We start from the raw sequence: 17,273 nt of genomic DNA on the forward strand, positions 1-17,273 counted from the left end.
ATGAAAAAAGCACAATCTAGAAGAGGCTGTAGCAGTTTGCTTTTGCCTGAGCTGACTGGGAATAGGGATGCCATAACCCGCCTGGGGGCGTGACATTCCTGTTTTTTGGCCCCCTGGCACGGTCCCGCCCCGTTTTTGCCCCTCCCCCGGGTTTGCCCCAGGTTGAGTTGGTCCCTGCCTCAGCAGCAGCAGCTGCAGCCGCTCTGCAGCTATTGCTGCCGACTGCCAGTCTGCCCCCAACGTGGCCACTCTTGCAGCCGCTCCTGCTGCGGCCTTTGCAGCCCTCTGGCGCTTCCATTTTGCGCCCTGGGCTGCCCTGCATGCTCTTCCGTGGCTGTGCGCAGGGCTGAGCAGGGGCTCCTGCTCTTCAGGCTGGATGGCCAATGGCTGGACAGCCTGCCCCTGCTGCAGGAGCCTGTGAAAGCTAGCAGGGGGCGGGGCTGTTCCAGCTCCCCTCTCCCATTGGCCAGCCAGCCTCCAGAGGAGGAGCTTCTCTTCCTCCCCGCGTGGGCCCAAGGCTGAGCAGCATGGAGAGGGCTTTACGGCAAGGTGCTTCCTCTTCTTTTTTCGCCCCCTTTCTCTTGTTCTTTCTTTTCCTCCTCCTCCTCTTCATTTCCCCCCTCTTTCTCTTGTTCTTTCTCCTCCTCCTCCTATTCTTTTTCTTCTCCTCTTCCTCTTTCACCCCCTCCTCCTCCTCCTCTTTTTATCTTTTTTCCTATTCTTCTTCTTTCTCCTCCTTTCCTTCTTTCTCCTTCCTTTCTTTTTTCTCCTCCTCCCCCCTTCCGCCTCTGCTGCTGCTGTTGTTGTTGTGTGCCCAACTCCCTCCTTGGCCAGGCCTGCATTTCCCAACAAGAGGGAAGCCAGGACTCATGGGGGCCATGTGGGGGGGGGGGCTGAGAGGGAGGCACCAGGCAAAAGGGAGCCCAGGAGGGAGGGAGGGACGGGAGTGGCACCATCACGCTGCATCCACACTGGAGAAATATCCAAGTTTGGCTAGCAATGCTTTAACTCTTTCTGACTCAAGGCTGTGGAATTCTGGGAGCTGGAGTGTGCTGTGGGGACCAGAACCCAAGCCCTGACTCTTTTATAGCTCAAAGCTGTGGAATTCTGGGAGCTGGAGTGTGTGTGGGGACCAGAACTCAAGGCCTTCATCACTTTTAACAGTGATAGCGATGATGATGAAGATGGTGATATTGATATTAGCCAGCTTCTGAGGCATGCACTCACTGTTTGTTCATAAGCCTCTGAAATATGCAAGAGGCCATGTTCAGTAAAGCCATGTGAAATGCCCAAATGTGTGCCATGTGTGTTTTGGAATGGAGGGGGGTGGTTTGGGCAGAAAGGGAAGTACATTTCTGCCATCTTTCTAAGAATAATGCCAAAATGTCCTCCATTTTGATCATGCCTAAGAAACATGCATTTATATTAACATATTTTTAAAAATCCAATTTTTTTGTGTGTCCTCCATTTTTCAAAAGTGTGTCCTACATTTGAAAATGTTGTCCTACATTTGTCTCGGTTTGGAGGTCCTGACTTATGGCAACCCTAAGTGGGAAGGGCAAGGTTCTGTCACCACCTCTCTAGTCCTTGCTGAGTTAATTGAGTGCAAACTACTTTTGCACTTTGAACTCTATTTGCAGCAGTTGAAATAAGCTGAAGATAAAGAAGCAAAGTGGGAGGGAGAGAGAGAAACTGGGACATTTTACAAGCTGCTTCAAAAGTGGGATGACAGAGGATTAACCAGGTTTTCCAAATCAGGATAATTAGAGGATACAGTAGTATTGTGCTTTTGAGGACATTCTCACATACTGAGTACGAAAAATTAATATTCCCAACTGCTTTTGTTATGATTTTATTTATTCCTTTTAATATTTTTATATTCCTCTATACTTTTCTTCAACAAAATATTTTAACAAAATTCCTTGGTGGTGAAGACATTATATTAAGAGCCCAATATGTTAATAATATGATTTTGAACCTGACCTGGCACCATCTTCTCAACTAATGTAATTCTTTTAGGAAAGATGATATCATGCTTATGATGGCCTGCCCTATCTAGCATCCTAAATGCTGAATTCTGCTCTACCTGCAGTTTCAAGGGAGGTAGCTTATTACATCCAAGCTATGGAAATAATCCAAGGAGACTCCACTTTAACTGCAGCTCAGTGCTATGGAATCTGTAATTTTCTGAGACATTTAGCCTTCTCTGTCAGAGGGCTCTGTTGCCACAACAAACTACAATCCCCAGAATTTCTTACCATTGAGCCATGGCACTTAAAGTGGTGTCAGCCTGGATTATTTCTACAATGCAGATGCAGCCATACAGACAGTAATAGCAAAAGGAGTAGCTTGTCATTCTGGTAGATCTTCCTAACAAGAGCTGATGGCTATTTGGAATATATAGTTCTTCTTGCCACCGACATCCATTGGAATCTCTGTACAATAAAAGTGGAAGTTCTGTGCTCTTAAACATCTGTCCTTCCCCACCCTTGCCAGACAGAAAATACAGTTTCTGAAACAGAGATAATACTTTTATTTGAATGTGGAACCAAAGCCAATGCTGTATAGATTGCAAAACTGGAGTTAGTTGGAGACTGATAGCACTGTAAGAAGAGAGTAGTGAGTACAAAATACAAGACTTGAATAAACTAGAAAATGGGATAATTGCAGACAACCAGCTCAGAAGCCATGACTCAATTCAGATGTAAGTGATGCATAATTAAATCTATAATGCTGCCTGGGTTAAATTGGTACGTACTCAGTTTTGGACTGCAGTTTATTCCAGCTATTCCAGGGCATCCTTTTGCACTTTGGCTGTATATTCAAAGCAGAGCTTACGAAAGTTGCTTCTGGAGACTACAGCATACAGAAACCACTGTGTTGATTGGGATGCGTAGTCGAGAAAAAATAACCTTTTTACACTCTGATCCAGGAGCCATTTGGTAAAGCATGCTATTTAACGCATTGTATTAACTATGAATATATGATAAAATTAGGGCTAAGAAACTTGAGTAAGCTAATGCTTGAGGAACACAGAAAACATTCCTGGAAAGCAAGTGTTACTAATTTCTCACACTTGTAATTAAGACCTGTAAGACTTGATCAGGTGGAAGAAGTTCACTTTCTGCAAGATGGGAGTTAATCCATTTCTGTTCTGGCTGAAAAGCCTAATTCATTAGCATGAAATCATTTTAATGATCTGCTTTCTCTGTTCAGATACTGCTGCTTTTTCGTTCTGTGCTGTTTGTCTGGTATTCTCCCTTCCCTCCATTCTGAAGGAACAAGGTTGGTGGTTTCCAGTTATTTGTCTTTATATGTGGTTTGGAAGATTTGTGGCTGGTTGGTGCTATTTTTTAGCGGTTGATTCAATCTGGTCTTCATTCCTGCAACAGAGACTCATCAGGCTTTGCCCAGGCATGGTAACTTGCTGTGCTGGATTCTAAAGTATGCTGTAACCCCTCTTTCCGTCTTTCTGTGTACAAAATTGTAATTTGATGTCTCAGTTTCTTCAAGGGTAGAGGCATACTTATTTTAACTAAGCCTTGGAGAGGGAAAAAAAGCTTCTTTTTACAGATCCTTTTAATGAACCTCCACATTGTCCTTGTCTTCCACATCTTGTCCTACTGGAAGTTTTTTCAAGTAGCATCAGCATTGGGAGGATGGTGAAGGAGGACTGGAGAAACACACATGGATCATTCCCGCCCAACATTTGTGATTAAAAAAAGAGTGAATTTTGTTTGCTAGAAGTCTTGTCGGAGTGGTGATTCCCCTTTCAAACAGATTGCATCAGGTAGTTTGATACCTAAACTTGGTAAGGATCATACTTGCTATGCTAACTATCACTCTATATACTTCCTTAATGTTGATATCAAAATAATGACAGCTATTTTAGATGATAGATTATAAAAAGTAATTTCATCATTGGCACCAGGTGTGATTTATCTAAAAATAGGAAGGAAGCTGATAATATTCAGCTTGTTGTCGACTTGATTGCTTTAAACACAGAACTGATCAGCCTGCCATTATTTCGTTATATGCGGAGAAGGCTTTTGATAAAATTTACTGTCTTTTATCTTCACAGTGTTGGCTAATAGGTATAACAGGCCAACTGCTTTAGAGATTGTTGCAAACGACAAAGCTTTTCTGTGCAGCACTGAAGAGAGGTACAGAAATACAATGGCTGCTTGAAGTCTGTGATAGTTCTGGTTTCGACAGCTGATATACTGCTGGTCAAAGCAAAACATGAGAATAGACCTGCTGTACTATTATTTGTAGACTAGATCGTTGTAGCAGTCAGGGTGAATTAGAGGCAAGGTGGAATTTCTAGTCACTGTTAACCTAAGCCTTGGCCATAATAATAACCAGCTGAAAGGGGAAAGCAAGAAGTGGCTTAACCTCAGCTTGTTTCTACAAGAATCAGCATGTATGAGGAAATATTAGCCTGGAACAATGATCAATGTACTATACGCTCTTGGCTTTGTAGGCAGGGATTGCAGGTTGTCTCATGCAGGCTCTTCCCAGGTGAAATTGTTGGGTGCTGGAAGTTACCTGACACATGCTCCTGTTTGGCACTTTCCAGAAAGGTGATGAATTCTATTTGTGTACCTGGCAGGAAGTTAATTACTAGGTATATATTATAAGTCTTCATTCTATGCCTAGTCAGCTGGTATTTGCTTTAGGACTTGAAATAACTAATGCTCTTGCATTCCTTAAATGTACTACCCTTGGGTGTATTAGGTCTTTTTTGAGGTTTATAATGAAAATTGTTTCCTCAGCCTTGCATCTCAGGAAGGGAAGAGGAACACCCTTCACTGAGACTTCAGTTTTCACTTTGGGTGTCTGTCTACACATGGAGTGTGCCTTCAAGTTGTTTCTAACTTATGCTGACCATATGCTGACCCAATCATGGAATTTTCTTGGCAAGATTACTTCAGAGGAGATTTGCCATTGCTTGAGGGTGAGAGTGTGTGACTTGCCCAAGGTCACCCAGTGGGTTTCATGGCTGAGCTGGGAATCGAACCCTGGTCTCCAGAATCCTGGTCCAATGCTGAAACCACTATGCCCTACTGGTCTCTGGAATTATTGTCCTGGGCCTATACATCTGGTGCGGCTGGAAGATTTTAGAGTCTTCAGTGTTGAGTAAGCCAATGATTCTAAGCTATTAGCTCTCCAAATGTTTTGAACCTCAACTCCTACAGTATCTTATCTTTGACCATGCTGGCTGGGGGCTTCTGGAGTAGAAGTCCAAGACTTCTAAAGGATAAGAGGTTGACATCTGGGCTAACCAGTGTATGGATGTTGTCCTTCCTCACATACTTTAGCTTTTGTTTTGTCTCATGGGCTGTTATGACACTGATTCTTTGTTGGCTGGAACTGGGAAATTATGGGGAAAATACAGGATAGTTGTTAGAACCTATTATCTCAAGACACGCTTGTAACTTTACACATACCCTAACAATGGTTCTGAAAGTTTGGGCCTCTTCATGTTTTGAACTTCTACTCCCAGAAACCTCAGTTGGCACAAACAATGCGGAGGGATTTGGAAGGCCACAGTTTGATAATCACCTGGAACACACTCATATAAGTGACATTCATATTAGCAGAAGCTTCTGCAACTGTGGTAAGTGTAGTGTTAAGAGTTAAGTGTTTTGCCAGCTGGGAAGTCCTACCAATCAGTACAGATGAAACTAGATGAAAAACACTTGGAATAATGTGATAGCAATTTGTTCCAAGCCTAAAACTTGGCAGCCATTGTTAAATCTTAGGGGCAGTATTTTTATTTCAAAAGCATGGAAAACGCACAGTTCGTTTTAGGTAAAAATCAAGAAATGTAAAGTTGATAGAAGTTTGTTTTGGATACATATTAGACTTTTCTGTAAACTGGAAGCAGTGTCCTTTTTCAGGCTATGTCTGTACTGAGGGAAGACTTTAGATGAGGAAATTAAAGAAAAAATGAAGAGGAGACATTATTTTTTGGGGGAATTAAATAATGTTAATACCAATAGCTATACAGATAACAAATAAACCAAGTAAATAACCACAAAAATACAAGGCTGAACAGAATCCCAACATTTCATAGAAAACAACTATATCCAAGTGCAACATGCTGAAATGAGACACGGAAAGAAATTAGGTACATATGCATCCAGTTGTCTATTCATATAGATGTGTATACCACATCTGAAGTTTCATGGAGTTGTTTTGTTGAAAGTCTTCAGTGATGTTATTTTCAATTTTCAACATGCCACTTTATGCCTTCCAACATTTCATAGATATAAACTGTGGTCAAGATAGCCAAAGTTATTCATGAGGAAGAAGGCACAAGCTAGGAGCGGCTGCAGCAGTTTGCTTTTTCCTGAGCCTACTGAGAGCCAGTGTGGTGTAGTGTTTGAATGTTGGACTGCAACTCTGGAGACCAGGGTTTGATTCCTCATTCACCCATGAAACCCACTGGGTGATCTTGGGCAAGTTTACATGCTCTCAGCCTCAGGAGAAGGCAATGGCAAACTTCCTCTGAACACATCTGGCCAAGAAAACCCAGTGATAGGCTCACCTTAGCGCACCATAAGTTGAAAATGACTTGAGGACACACAACAGCCAACTGGGATGGGCAAAATTCTGCCCCCTTCTTTCCCCTTGCTGAGTTAACTGAGTGCCAACTACTTCTGTATTACTCAGTTTTTCAGGAATTGGAATAAGCTGAAAACAAAAGGGAAAAGTGGGAGGAAAGAGAAATGGGAACATTTTAGACGCAGCTGAAACAGTGGAACAGCAAAATCTGTCCAGATCTGAACAGTTGAAGAGTATGTCAGTTTTGAATAGCTACAGTTATAAAAAGTACAGCCTATACAGTTTGTTGTTGTGTGCCTTCACGTTTTTTCTTGTGTATGGCAACCCTAAGGGTTTTCTTGGCAGGTTTCTTCAGAGAGTGTTTGCCATTGCCATCCTCTGAAGCCGAGAGAGTGTGACTTGCCCAAGGTCACCCAGTGGTTTTACAAGGCTGAGCCAGGATTCAAACCCTGGTCTCCAGAATCCTAGTTCTCTGCTCAAACCACAGTGGTGCCCACAATAATAATACACATGAAATCTAGTACTGTATGTTATAATTTTCTGCGGCAGCACTTGGAACTAACTAATAAAAGAGCCAGCGTTTTCTGAGAAACTGATTTAACAGTTCGTGTTCTCAAAGGGTTAAATTAAACTGTGGAAAAGTCCAATCTTCAGGCTCTAATCGCTTTGCAACATAGCTCATGTCCTTTCCGGTCTGAATCTTGAGGCCTGGCAATAGTGTAGATCACAAGCGATAACTAGAGGAATGTGTATTTTGTTGTGTTTGTGCAGAGCCTTCATAAATCTCAGTGGGCTAGATCAGTGAATGGGTTTTGGCTGATCTTTCATTATAGATCTGAATTTAGCATTCAGAGCAGGGCTGCATGTGTGTGTTATCAGACAGAGCCTATCCATTTTTCATTCCTTTTATATTAAACGTGTACATGGACTTTGTAATAATTAATTAAAAAGTGGATGGTTTTTGGTTCTAGAGAATGGACAAGCATTTGGGAAACTTTTTGCATGAGTGATATCTTTCAAGATACCTAAGGAAATCCTGGTGCATAATGTAAATATATTTTGAGCTGTTAGGCTCCTGGGTGTGAACGGGACCTTTAATGTGCTCATGTTACAATTGCCGTGTAAGAAACAAAGGTACAATGGGAGACATGAAGCAGAATCTCTACCTTTTAAAATTCATTATAAACATTCTTCACAGGTGATTAACAAGTGCTGGATCTGGCACAACTCTAAATTTCCTGTCTCTTTATCTCTCTTACTCAGATGTTATGTTTTGCATATGGACAGGAACTGGCAATCAACTTCAGCAATACTTTTAGAGCCATGTGGTATGTTTGACAATCTTAAGCTTCTGGCAAGGGTGTTTCTGAGTCTGTGACCTTATTCAAATAAACTCTGGACTTTTCTTTTGAAGGATTGTCTTTGTTTACCCTTCCATATTACTTCTTTACTTCAATACAAAGGCACACTACTCTTCATTGTACCTTATTGTTGTTGTGTGCCTTCACGTCATTTCTGACTTATGGAGATCCTAAGGCGAACCTATCACAGGACTTTCTTGGCAAGGTTTGTTCAGAGGGTTTTTTCCTTTTTCTTCCCCTGAATCTGAGATTGTACCTTAATTTCCCTAGTAAACACAACAAGATTTTAAACAAAAGTCCATAACTTTTTCAGACCATAACATCTGAAAAAGTATGCTGTAGCTCACACAGCTTCTAAGCAAACAGGTTAGTCTTGAAAGCGCTGTGTTTGCAAATGTGCTGAGAATATAACTGGGAAAACTCTGTTTTCTGTTCCAAGCAGAGCTTGAAAAACTTAGGGGCAAAAGATACATACAGGAAAAAGTGGCTTGAAGCTGCCTTTTCTGAAGCCGCATTGAAACTCCACCAACCACGCCGCTGACTCCCAAGGTGGCTGGAGTGCTCATGTCATGACCACAGAGTGCGGCTTCAAGCTCTTTTTTTTTTACTGTTCTCCCACCATACCTGTGCATCAGGAGTGAAGCATCAGCAACTACTATCTCGTTGCATGGCCGTCTCTGTGAACCTGCATGCATTAACATGTGCAATGCTTCACCGGACAGGGCATCAGGACAGAGGTGTGCCCCTGCAGATGCCAGCAAGGTACAATCATGCCCCCTTTCACCCCCTTCACCATGAGAGGTGTCAACACTTCCTCTTTTGGGCATTGCCACCCTCATTGCTTGGGTATGGCAGCTCTGTCCAGCTGTAAACCTGCTTATTTTGACCATCTGTTTTGCCTCTTAGTTTCCAAACTCAAAACTTATCATGTTTATTAGACTTTGTGTTGTTGTCTGAATGACATGCTCTGCGCAACTGTGGTTGATGCCTAATCACATAATGATATCACTCAAATCCATCTCTAAATCTCATGTTCTGGCTGCAGAATTTTAGCACCTGGGATGCTCCTCAAGTGGCCACCCAAACTGTGCAGCTATCCCATTTCCATCTCTTTAATGTACTTTTTGTGATAAGGAAAAAAAAGATGTAATTGTAGGAATCACATGTAAAACTCTGTGAAGGCAGCAAGGGAATTGTACAGTATAATGAAAGTCTCTTCCACAAGCATATTCAAAGTTCAGTCAGGGGACTAGTTAAGACACAAAAAAGAGGAAAATAAAGTATTCTTATGTACACTTAAAAGGCATAAAAAACACTGAACTCAGTGGAACTTCTAAGTAAGCATACTTCAGTCTGAAGGTTTGGCAGTCAAGTCCACAAGGACTTCTGTGTTGTTAGAGGCACTGCTTTTTTGCATCCCAAATATACAGAAGTTTGGATTTTAATGGATTGTAGGGACTGAGTGTGACTTGTCCAAGGTCTACACTTGGACTACAACTCTGGAGACCAGGGTTTGAAGCCCTGCTCCGCCACAGAAACCCACTGGGACAAGTCACATCCTGTCCCTTAGAGAAGACAAGGGCAAACACTCTCTGGTCAAATCTTGACAAGAAAATTCCATGATAAGATCGCCATAAGTAGCAAACGACTTGAAGGCACAACAACAACAAAGGAGAAAGGGGAGAAAGAAAAGGAGGGAGACTAGAGAAGGAGGGAGAACATAAGTACAACAGGGAGATGTGGGTCAGGAGAAAACAAAAGGGGAATAAAATAGATGATGGTCTTGCTCATGCTGAACTGTTACAGCATTAAACAAAAGTTAAGATGGTATCAAACTGCCATAGCTGCATGCTTGTGGAATCCTGGGAATGGTAGTTTGGTGAGGCACTAGAGCTCTCAGGCAGAAAATTCCAACTACGTATATATTTAACTATAAGTCAACCTCATGTATAAGCCAAGGGCAAGTTTGGGGGCCAGAATTATGGATTTTGATACAACTTGTGGATAAACTGAGGGTAAAACTTAGGGATGTGTAACAAAGGACCTAAAGGATGAAACAAAGGAAAACAATGCCAAAGAACTTTAAAAATGTCAGCAGACATAACTGTTTGTGCTCACCTTAAAGGCTGAATGGATGAGAGAGTAAAAGGGGGTCAGTGCTTCCAGGACAGATTGCACTCTGGCCTTTCACCAGGGAATGGTTCCTTTCTTTTTTCAGAGTTAAACTAGTACAGTAATAATAATAATAATTTTTATTTGTATACCGTTTTTCCCTAGATCAAAATGGTTTACAGACTATAAAACTATTAAAAACATCTCATAAAAATAGATAAAAACAAGTAATACAATTATACAAACACATTCATAGGGTAAGGCAGAGAATCAATGGCATCAAGAGCGCTCAACTTCATTCCTCGTGGTGGGGAACGCTTGGCAAAAAAGAAAGGTTTTAAGACTCTTTTTAAATGTTTCTAGGGGGTCATGAGACGGAACTCCTCGGGGAGACTGTTCCAAATCCGCAATGCATACTTACATTGTAGTATATCGCATGGAGATTTTTGGAGATTTTGCAGCTCAGTTCCGACGTGAGTATGGGTCCAACGATACGGATTCACGTCATAACGTGAATGTGTTATCAGATGAGATTCCTTTCTATGGGTGCTCCTTCCAGTGGCGCTTCCGCAGTGATTCCAAAGTGACCCCTCATTTTGGTGAAATCGGGAAAAAAGTGAATTCACAGAATTCACTTTCAAGCTCACTTCGATTTCACTTCGAATTGGTCTGGTGTGGAAGATCACTCCGATGTCGCCCTTCTTTGCCCCCTGCGTCTTGCTCTTTCATCCCTCTCCTCCTCGTTCACCCCCTGTGACTTATCCCATCATCCCCTGACTGCTCCTGCATCACAACCCTGGCTCCAGTGACCCCCTGCCACCCATCCCATCATCCCCTGACTGCTCCTACATTCCAATCCTGGCCCCAGTGACCCCCTGCCACTTATCCCATCATCCCCTGACTGCTCCTGCATCCCAATCCTGGCCCCAGTGACCCCCTGCCACCCATCCCATCATCCCCTGACTGCTTCTGCATCCCAATCCTGGCCCCAATGACCCCCTGCCACCCATCCCATCATCCCCTGACTGCTCCTGCATCCCCATCTCGTCCTCTCTGCCAACCTGACACCTGTCCCATCATCCCTTGACTGCTCCTTCATCCCCATCTTGTCCTCTCTGCCACCCTACCACCTTTCCCATCATCCCCTGACTGATCCTTCATCCTGATGAAGGATGACAGCTAAGGAAGGGGCAAGGAAGGAGGACAGTGTCCAGAGCCCCATTCAACATGCACAAGGGTGCCGATTTGAATCGTTGAACCCTCAAAGTATGTTCTGGTGTGGTAATACAATGTACACTCACCTCGTTTTGCTTGAATCCGCATTACGTGACTTGCTTGGAATCGAACTGACTCCGCTTCCCCCTCCATTCAGAAGGGCAACAGAAAGGCAACCAGGTGTGGTAAAACATCACATTTTAATGTGAATTCGCATTGCTAGACAGGAGTGACTCTGGATCTGGTGTGAAAAAACATCACTTTTCGCATTTCTAGAACAGGAGTGACTGCAAATCTGAGGTGCAAACCCCCCATGTGTGATAAGGGCCATTGACTCATGGATAAGTCGACTTAGGTCTTTTGGGTCAATTTTTTGACTAAAATTTCTTGACATATACATGAATATTTACAGTACTTCACCAAAGTACAAACCCCAGAATTCTGCAGAATGAAGCTCTGACAGTTGAAGAGGTATCAAACAGCTATAATTATGTAGTGTGAATTGATGTCTTGATGTGAATTGTGGATGAGGGAATGGAGAAGGAAAAAGAAGATGAAAGAGAGTGTAAAAAAAGGAAAGGGCAAAATATTTTAGCCAGTTGCTATCGGGGGGGGGGGGGGGGGACAGAAAATGAGAATAAGGACTAAGGAATGAGGCAAAGTATGAGTTTAGGCAGGAGTTGTGAAGGGAGAAGAAAGAGGACAGTGGTGGAGGTGGGGAGAACATTTAGCCAGAAGTTTTGGATGGGAGAAGAGAAGGAGAAAGAGTTCAATAGTGAGAAGAATGAAATCAATAACTACAGGAGAAAGGAACCAAGTGCCTAAGAAGAAAAAACATTTGTACTAGGCTTTTTGCTAAATACAGTGCAAACAAGTTTTGCTTCAGACCAAGAAAGGAAATTGTATTGCAGTTACAACCATTTAGGGTAGGGCAAAGAATGTGGGAACTGAACAAGGAAAATGAACTGTAAGATAAGAGAAGCCACAAACAGCAATACTCTAGTGTCACGCTTAGTGAGTTTGGAGGCAGATCAGCATATCCCCACACAGACTGCTCCTCCCTTGAACCCAGCCATGGTTTGGGAAACTATTTTTGTCAGAGGGATGAGATGCAAAGAGTGTCCAGGCAGGCCCCTTGGAGTGTTTGCCAGAGCTGTTCTGGAGGGACTTGCATCACCCAAATTAGAATCTTGTTTATATATAATAAACTTATTATTATTGTACTGTAATTTTACCATCCAATTCGACAAGCCAAAATCTATCCATTATTGAGTAAGCTGAATGGAAGATCAGATCTTTTAATGTAAAGTTCTTGTTGGAAAGCCTTGTTGCTTTCAAAGTCGCTAAATTTCTCTCTGATACAGCTAGGATTAGCACCCTCTATGTCAGTGGTTCTCTCCTAATGCCGTGATCCTTTAATACAGTTCTTCATGTTGTGGTAACCCCCAACCATAAAATTGCAGTGTCTTGGTTCCTAAAACCATTGGAAATATGTGTTTTCCGATGGTCTTAGGCAACCCCTATGAAAGGGTCATTCGACCCCCAAATGAGTTGCGATCCACAGGTAGAGAACCACTGCTCTATGTATAAAGGGACATTTAGAGTTAGATTTAGTAACCCCTTCGATTCTTGTCTTATTGTGGGGAATTTGGGGGAACTGTGTCTCTTGACTGTATGTGTAAATTTTGGGTCTACAAACTCTAATAAATTATGAATGGATGACTGAATCTTGCTTTGGGATTCCTCCCTTTGTCCTGAGGACCGGAAAAGAGCGACTAGGGGCTAAAACTGGGACCGAGAACCCTGTTCAAACTGAAAAGTATTTGGTAGTCCTAGCTGTTGTCTGGAGGCGCTCTCTTGCTTGCCAGGATTTTCTCTTTTTGATCAACGCTATTCTTACGCAGTCATTAGGCAAAAATTGTTAAAAATGGATTTTTCACAGAAAACCATATAAATTTGAGTGTGAAGCAACAATTTCCTGTTTGCTTTAAAAACAACGACAGCTCTGAATTCTTCTCTTTCGTAACAAGGAGGATATATATATATATATATATATATATATAGAGAGAGAGAGAGAGAGAGAGAGAGAGAGACTGTTATGTATAAGAAAATACATAACAGTATTGTTTTTGTTGCATCAATGTAGTTCATCTGGAAGCTGCTGGCTAAAGGTTCCCAAACACTTCCAGCAAGCTGTTTTTCTGAGAACTCTTGGAGGGAAGCTGTGGTAGATAAAATAATACAAAATTGATTTTTATTGTAAAGAATGTGTGTATCTATAGGAACAAGCAACTGTGGCGTAGGAGCAGTGGCTAATTTTCCACCTTGCTGCACAAAAATGGGCCTCATTCTACTTTACATGCACCAAAAATACTGTACCTTTCTTTCCTTCCTTTTCTCTTCCAAAATGATGACCAGAGGTGAGGTTATGTCACTTCCTATTGCCATTTTGGAAGAAAAACAGGAAAAAATTGTTCAAGGGTAGGGGGAGCTTCTGGATGGTTTTGTGGGATTGGAAGGGTGTGTGTGTGTGTGTGTGTGTGTGTGCATGCATTTGGAGGGGTTGATGCCAAATATGAATCTGATTTTGTGTCATGGTGTAGTGGTTTGACAGTGGGACTATGACTCCGTAGACAAGGATTCGATTCCCAGCTTGGCCATGAAACACATCTTGGGCAAGTCACACAACCTCAGCCTCTGGGGAAGGCAATGGCAAATCTCCTCTGAACAAATCTTGCCAAGAAAACGACATAATAAGTTTGTTTTAGGTTTGCCTTAAATTGGAAACAACTTGAAGGCACACAACAATACCCAATCACATTGGGGGGAAATTGGGAAGGGTGATTTGCAGGACTGGCAGTGGCTTTAGGGACCATAAAAGTGGAGTCCTGGGGTCACACACAGACAGTGGGCCATATGTACCCATCCAGCATGTTTGTTTGTCTGCTATATATCTTTTTTTCAGTAGTCCTTCTTTGGCTTTGTTGTTTGAACAAAGTGGAGGGCTTCAAGGCCAAGCTGGGAATCAAACCCTGGTCTCCAAAATCATAGTCAAATACTCAAACCACTACACCACACTGGCTCTGCTGAAGCAGTTGCAGTGATCTGAAACAGCTATAGTTGTCCAATCTGGATGTACCCTAAGTCCAGCTTTAATGCAAGCCCAAATTCTAATATGAAGCAGGTCAGCCAGACCAGTGTAGTATGGTGGTGTTATCCAGAGATCCTTTCTGTCTGTTAGCCTTTTGCCTGGAGATGCTAAGGACCAAAACTAGGACCTTTTCACTGTAGAACTGGGGTTGGAGTGCTTTTGCCCCTCAGATAATGTTGGAGTACAACTCCCAACATTTTCACAGTTGGCTATTTTTGCTAGAGCTTATGGGAATTGCAGTTCAGCACCAGCTGGAAGACCACACGGTTCCCACTCCAATGGAAAGTGTATGTTCTACCACTGAACAGTAGAATCGGTTGGACTGTGATCATGTTTGGCTTTGTCCCACTCTTGTATTCCACCGTCCTAATGTGGAAACTGCTTGATCCAGGCCAGATCGATTGGTGATTTATAGGTTACCTTACCTAACATCTTGTCCCTTACACCGAGGAGGAGAATATGTAAAGGGCTTCTCTTCCAACAAGAAATTCTTAAAAAGATTTAAGTCTGCTAATATGAAGTTTAGTTGAAAATCTGGAGCAAACTAATGCTCTGCTTCTGTATAAAGTTAAGGATTACTTGATTCTACATGGATAAATGTAAGTTACTTAGCCAAGAAAAATGAAATGTATTAATATAGGATGGGTGACACCTGGTTTTGGAAGCAGTGCATGTAAAAACGATTTAGGGATCTTGTAACCACAAGCTAAACATGAACCAACAATGTGATACAATGGCCAAAACAAGCAGTGCAGTTCTTACCTGTATAAATAGGAGCATAGTATCCAGATCAAGAGTAGTAGTAGTGCCACTCTATTCTGCTTTGGTCAGACCTTGTCTGGAATAACATGTCCAGTTCTGAGTAACAGAAGGATATTGACAAATTGGAACACGTCCAGAGAAGGATGGCCAAGGTGATGAATTGGGTATGTCCAGCTTGGAGAAGAGAAGACTGAGAGGTGACATGATAGTCATCTTTAAATATCTGAAGGGATGACATGTAGAGCATGGAGTGATCTTGATTTCTGTGGCTCCAAAGACTGGACCACAAACCAGTTGGTTCAAACTCTAATAAAAGTGACCCCACCTAAATACTGAGAAGAACTTCTTTACTGTAATAACTGTGCAACAGTGAAATAGGCTGCTCCAGAAGGTGGTGGAGGTCTTCTTTGGAGGTCTTTGAGCAGAGAGGTTGGATTGATAGCTTCCAGGACTGCTGTGGTTTTATGTTTTCTTATTTAACATCTTGCATTATTTAACTACTTGCTTGCTCAGAAGACTGAAAGCAGGAATATATCAGACTGGACAGCAGTGATGGGACCTGATGGAGCTGAGGAAATGGGGGTGAAAGAAGAAGGTTAACTGGTAGTTTGTTTGCCCCCTTTTACTATACATTCATGTATAGTAAGCATATATTTGGGGAGAAATTGAAGGGAATAGAGCAGTCTTCCTCAAGATGATGCCCTCCATATGTGTTAGACTACACCTCCTATTATTCTTAGTTGTGGGAATTGTAGTCCTGCACATTTGAATTATACTGTGCTGTGGAAAATGGTGCAATGGAGAGAAAGGAAGATGATGGCTGCTATCTGAGACAAAATTCCTGTGATCGTTTTTGGAAGAGCAGTTGTTGGCAATCCTAATGCTCCCTCTTTTCCCCCTCACCATCATTGCTTCTTGCTGGCTCAAATATAATCACACAAACCTAACAATCTGAAAATCCTTTGCAATGTGGATTTCTACTGAGTTTTTAAAAAAATATTATTTTGGATTACTTGAGCTCTAGGGCGCTCATGGAATGTTAATGTCAAATTCTGTTACCACTGAAAGCTAAATGTAAAATGCTTAATAAATGTTTCTGAACCCAGAATTGGCTTGCTAACAAGGCATAGTCGTAATTCCATGATCTTATTTGAGGCTGATACTTCATTTGATATTTGTTTTAATCCAACCCTGCATGATTATATGTTTTTGCTCTCTGGAAAGAACACTCGACAAGATGCCATTTTCTGTGCGGAAGCCTTTGTATTGTGTTGTTCAAGTGGCTTTGGGCTCTTTCACACTTCACAGTTACAATGTTATGATGCCACTTTAGCTGTTTTGGTTCCATGCTATGGAACCTTGGGATTTGCAGTTTAGAGTGGGTTATTTTAAATCCTCAGCCAGAGAGCTCTAGTGCCTCACCAGACTATAAGCTCCATGATGCCTTAGGATGTTGCCACACCAGTTAGTGTAGTAATTGTGTAGTGTGAAAAGGTCCCTGATTCCAAAGATTTAAGATAGGGATAGGGAATGTGGGGCTCAACAGACTGCCCCTTTGGAGTGGCCTCAGCCACTTCTTTCCTTGCCAGATTGGGGCTGCGGCAACTAGATACCACAGCCCTGATCTGGCCTTTCCACGGCACAAAAAGAAGCTGCAAACAGTGGGTCTTTTTTGTGCCGTGGAAAGGGCGTCCTAGCTGCAGTGACAGCTGCTTTTCGGTGCTCCTTTGGCGCATTGCATTTAAATGCTGCCATAGTTGGACGTGCGGTGTGATGCTGGCATGGGGGCGGCTGGCGTACGTATGCCAAGCCCCCATGCCGGCATATAATGCTGGTCTGTAGAGGCTCTGTGTGACTCCCACCCCAGCATTGTTGGACTTCATGCCTCATTCCTCACCACTCATTATGCTAATTAGGGTAGATGGGAGTTGTAGTTATCTAGACATTGGTGAGCTACATGTTCCCCATCCCTGATTTGTTTTTAACAGATTAGCAGGTGGGACTACCAACTTAATGATTTTCAAAGCAAATGTTGCTAGTGCAGGACTACTAGGGGTTGTTCCAACTATTGTTTAAACCGGATCATGATTTGAAATGATCAG

The 17,273-nt window shown here is 42.4% G+C and overlaps 1 protein-coding gene across 4 annotated transcripts in view; it reads left to right on the forward strand.

The window, feature by feature from the left end:
* SYTL2 (synaptotagmin like 2) overlaps positions 1-17,273 on the forward strand; it is a 95,638-nt gene that overhangs the window by 10,486 nt on the left and 67,879 nt on the right. The window contains exon 1 of one of the 4 annotated variants that reach the window (XM_089512896.1): positions 9,210-10,516. The exons of the other annotated variants lie outside the window; for them this stretch is intronic. The gene's annotated coding sequence lies outside the window, so the exon portion shown is untranslated. Of the gene's footprint in view, positions 1-9,209; positions 10,517-17,273 lie in introns of those variants that run through there. 4 annotated transcript variants of the gene reach the window in all.

This window comes from Sceloporus occidentalis, unplaced genomic scaffold (genome assembly GCF_023333645.1).
Source record: "Sceloporus occidentalis isolate IW3139 unplaced genomic scaffold, rSceOcc1.0.p SCAF_2, whole genome shotgun sequence".
Classification (NCBI taxonomy): domain Eukaryota; kingdom Metazoa; phylum Chordata; class Lepidosauria; order Squamata; family Phrynosomatidae; genus Sceloporus; species Sceloporus occidentalis.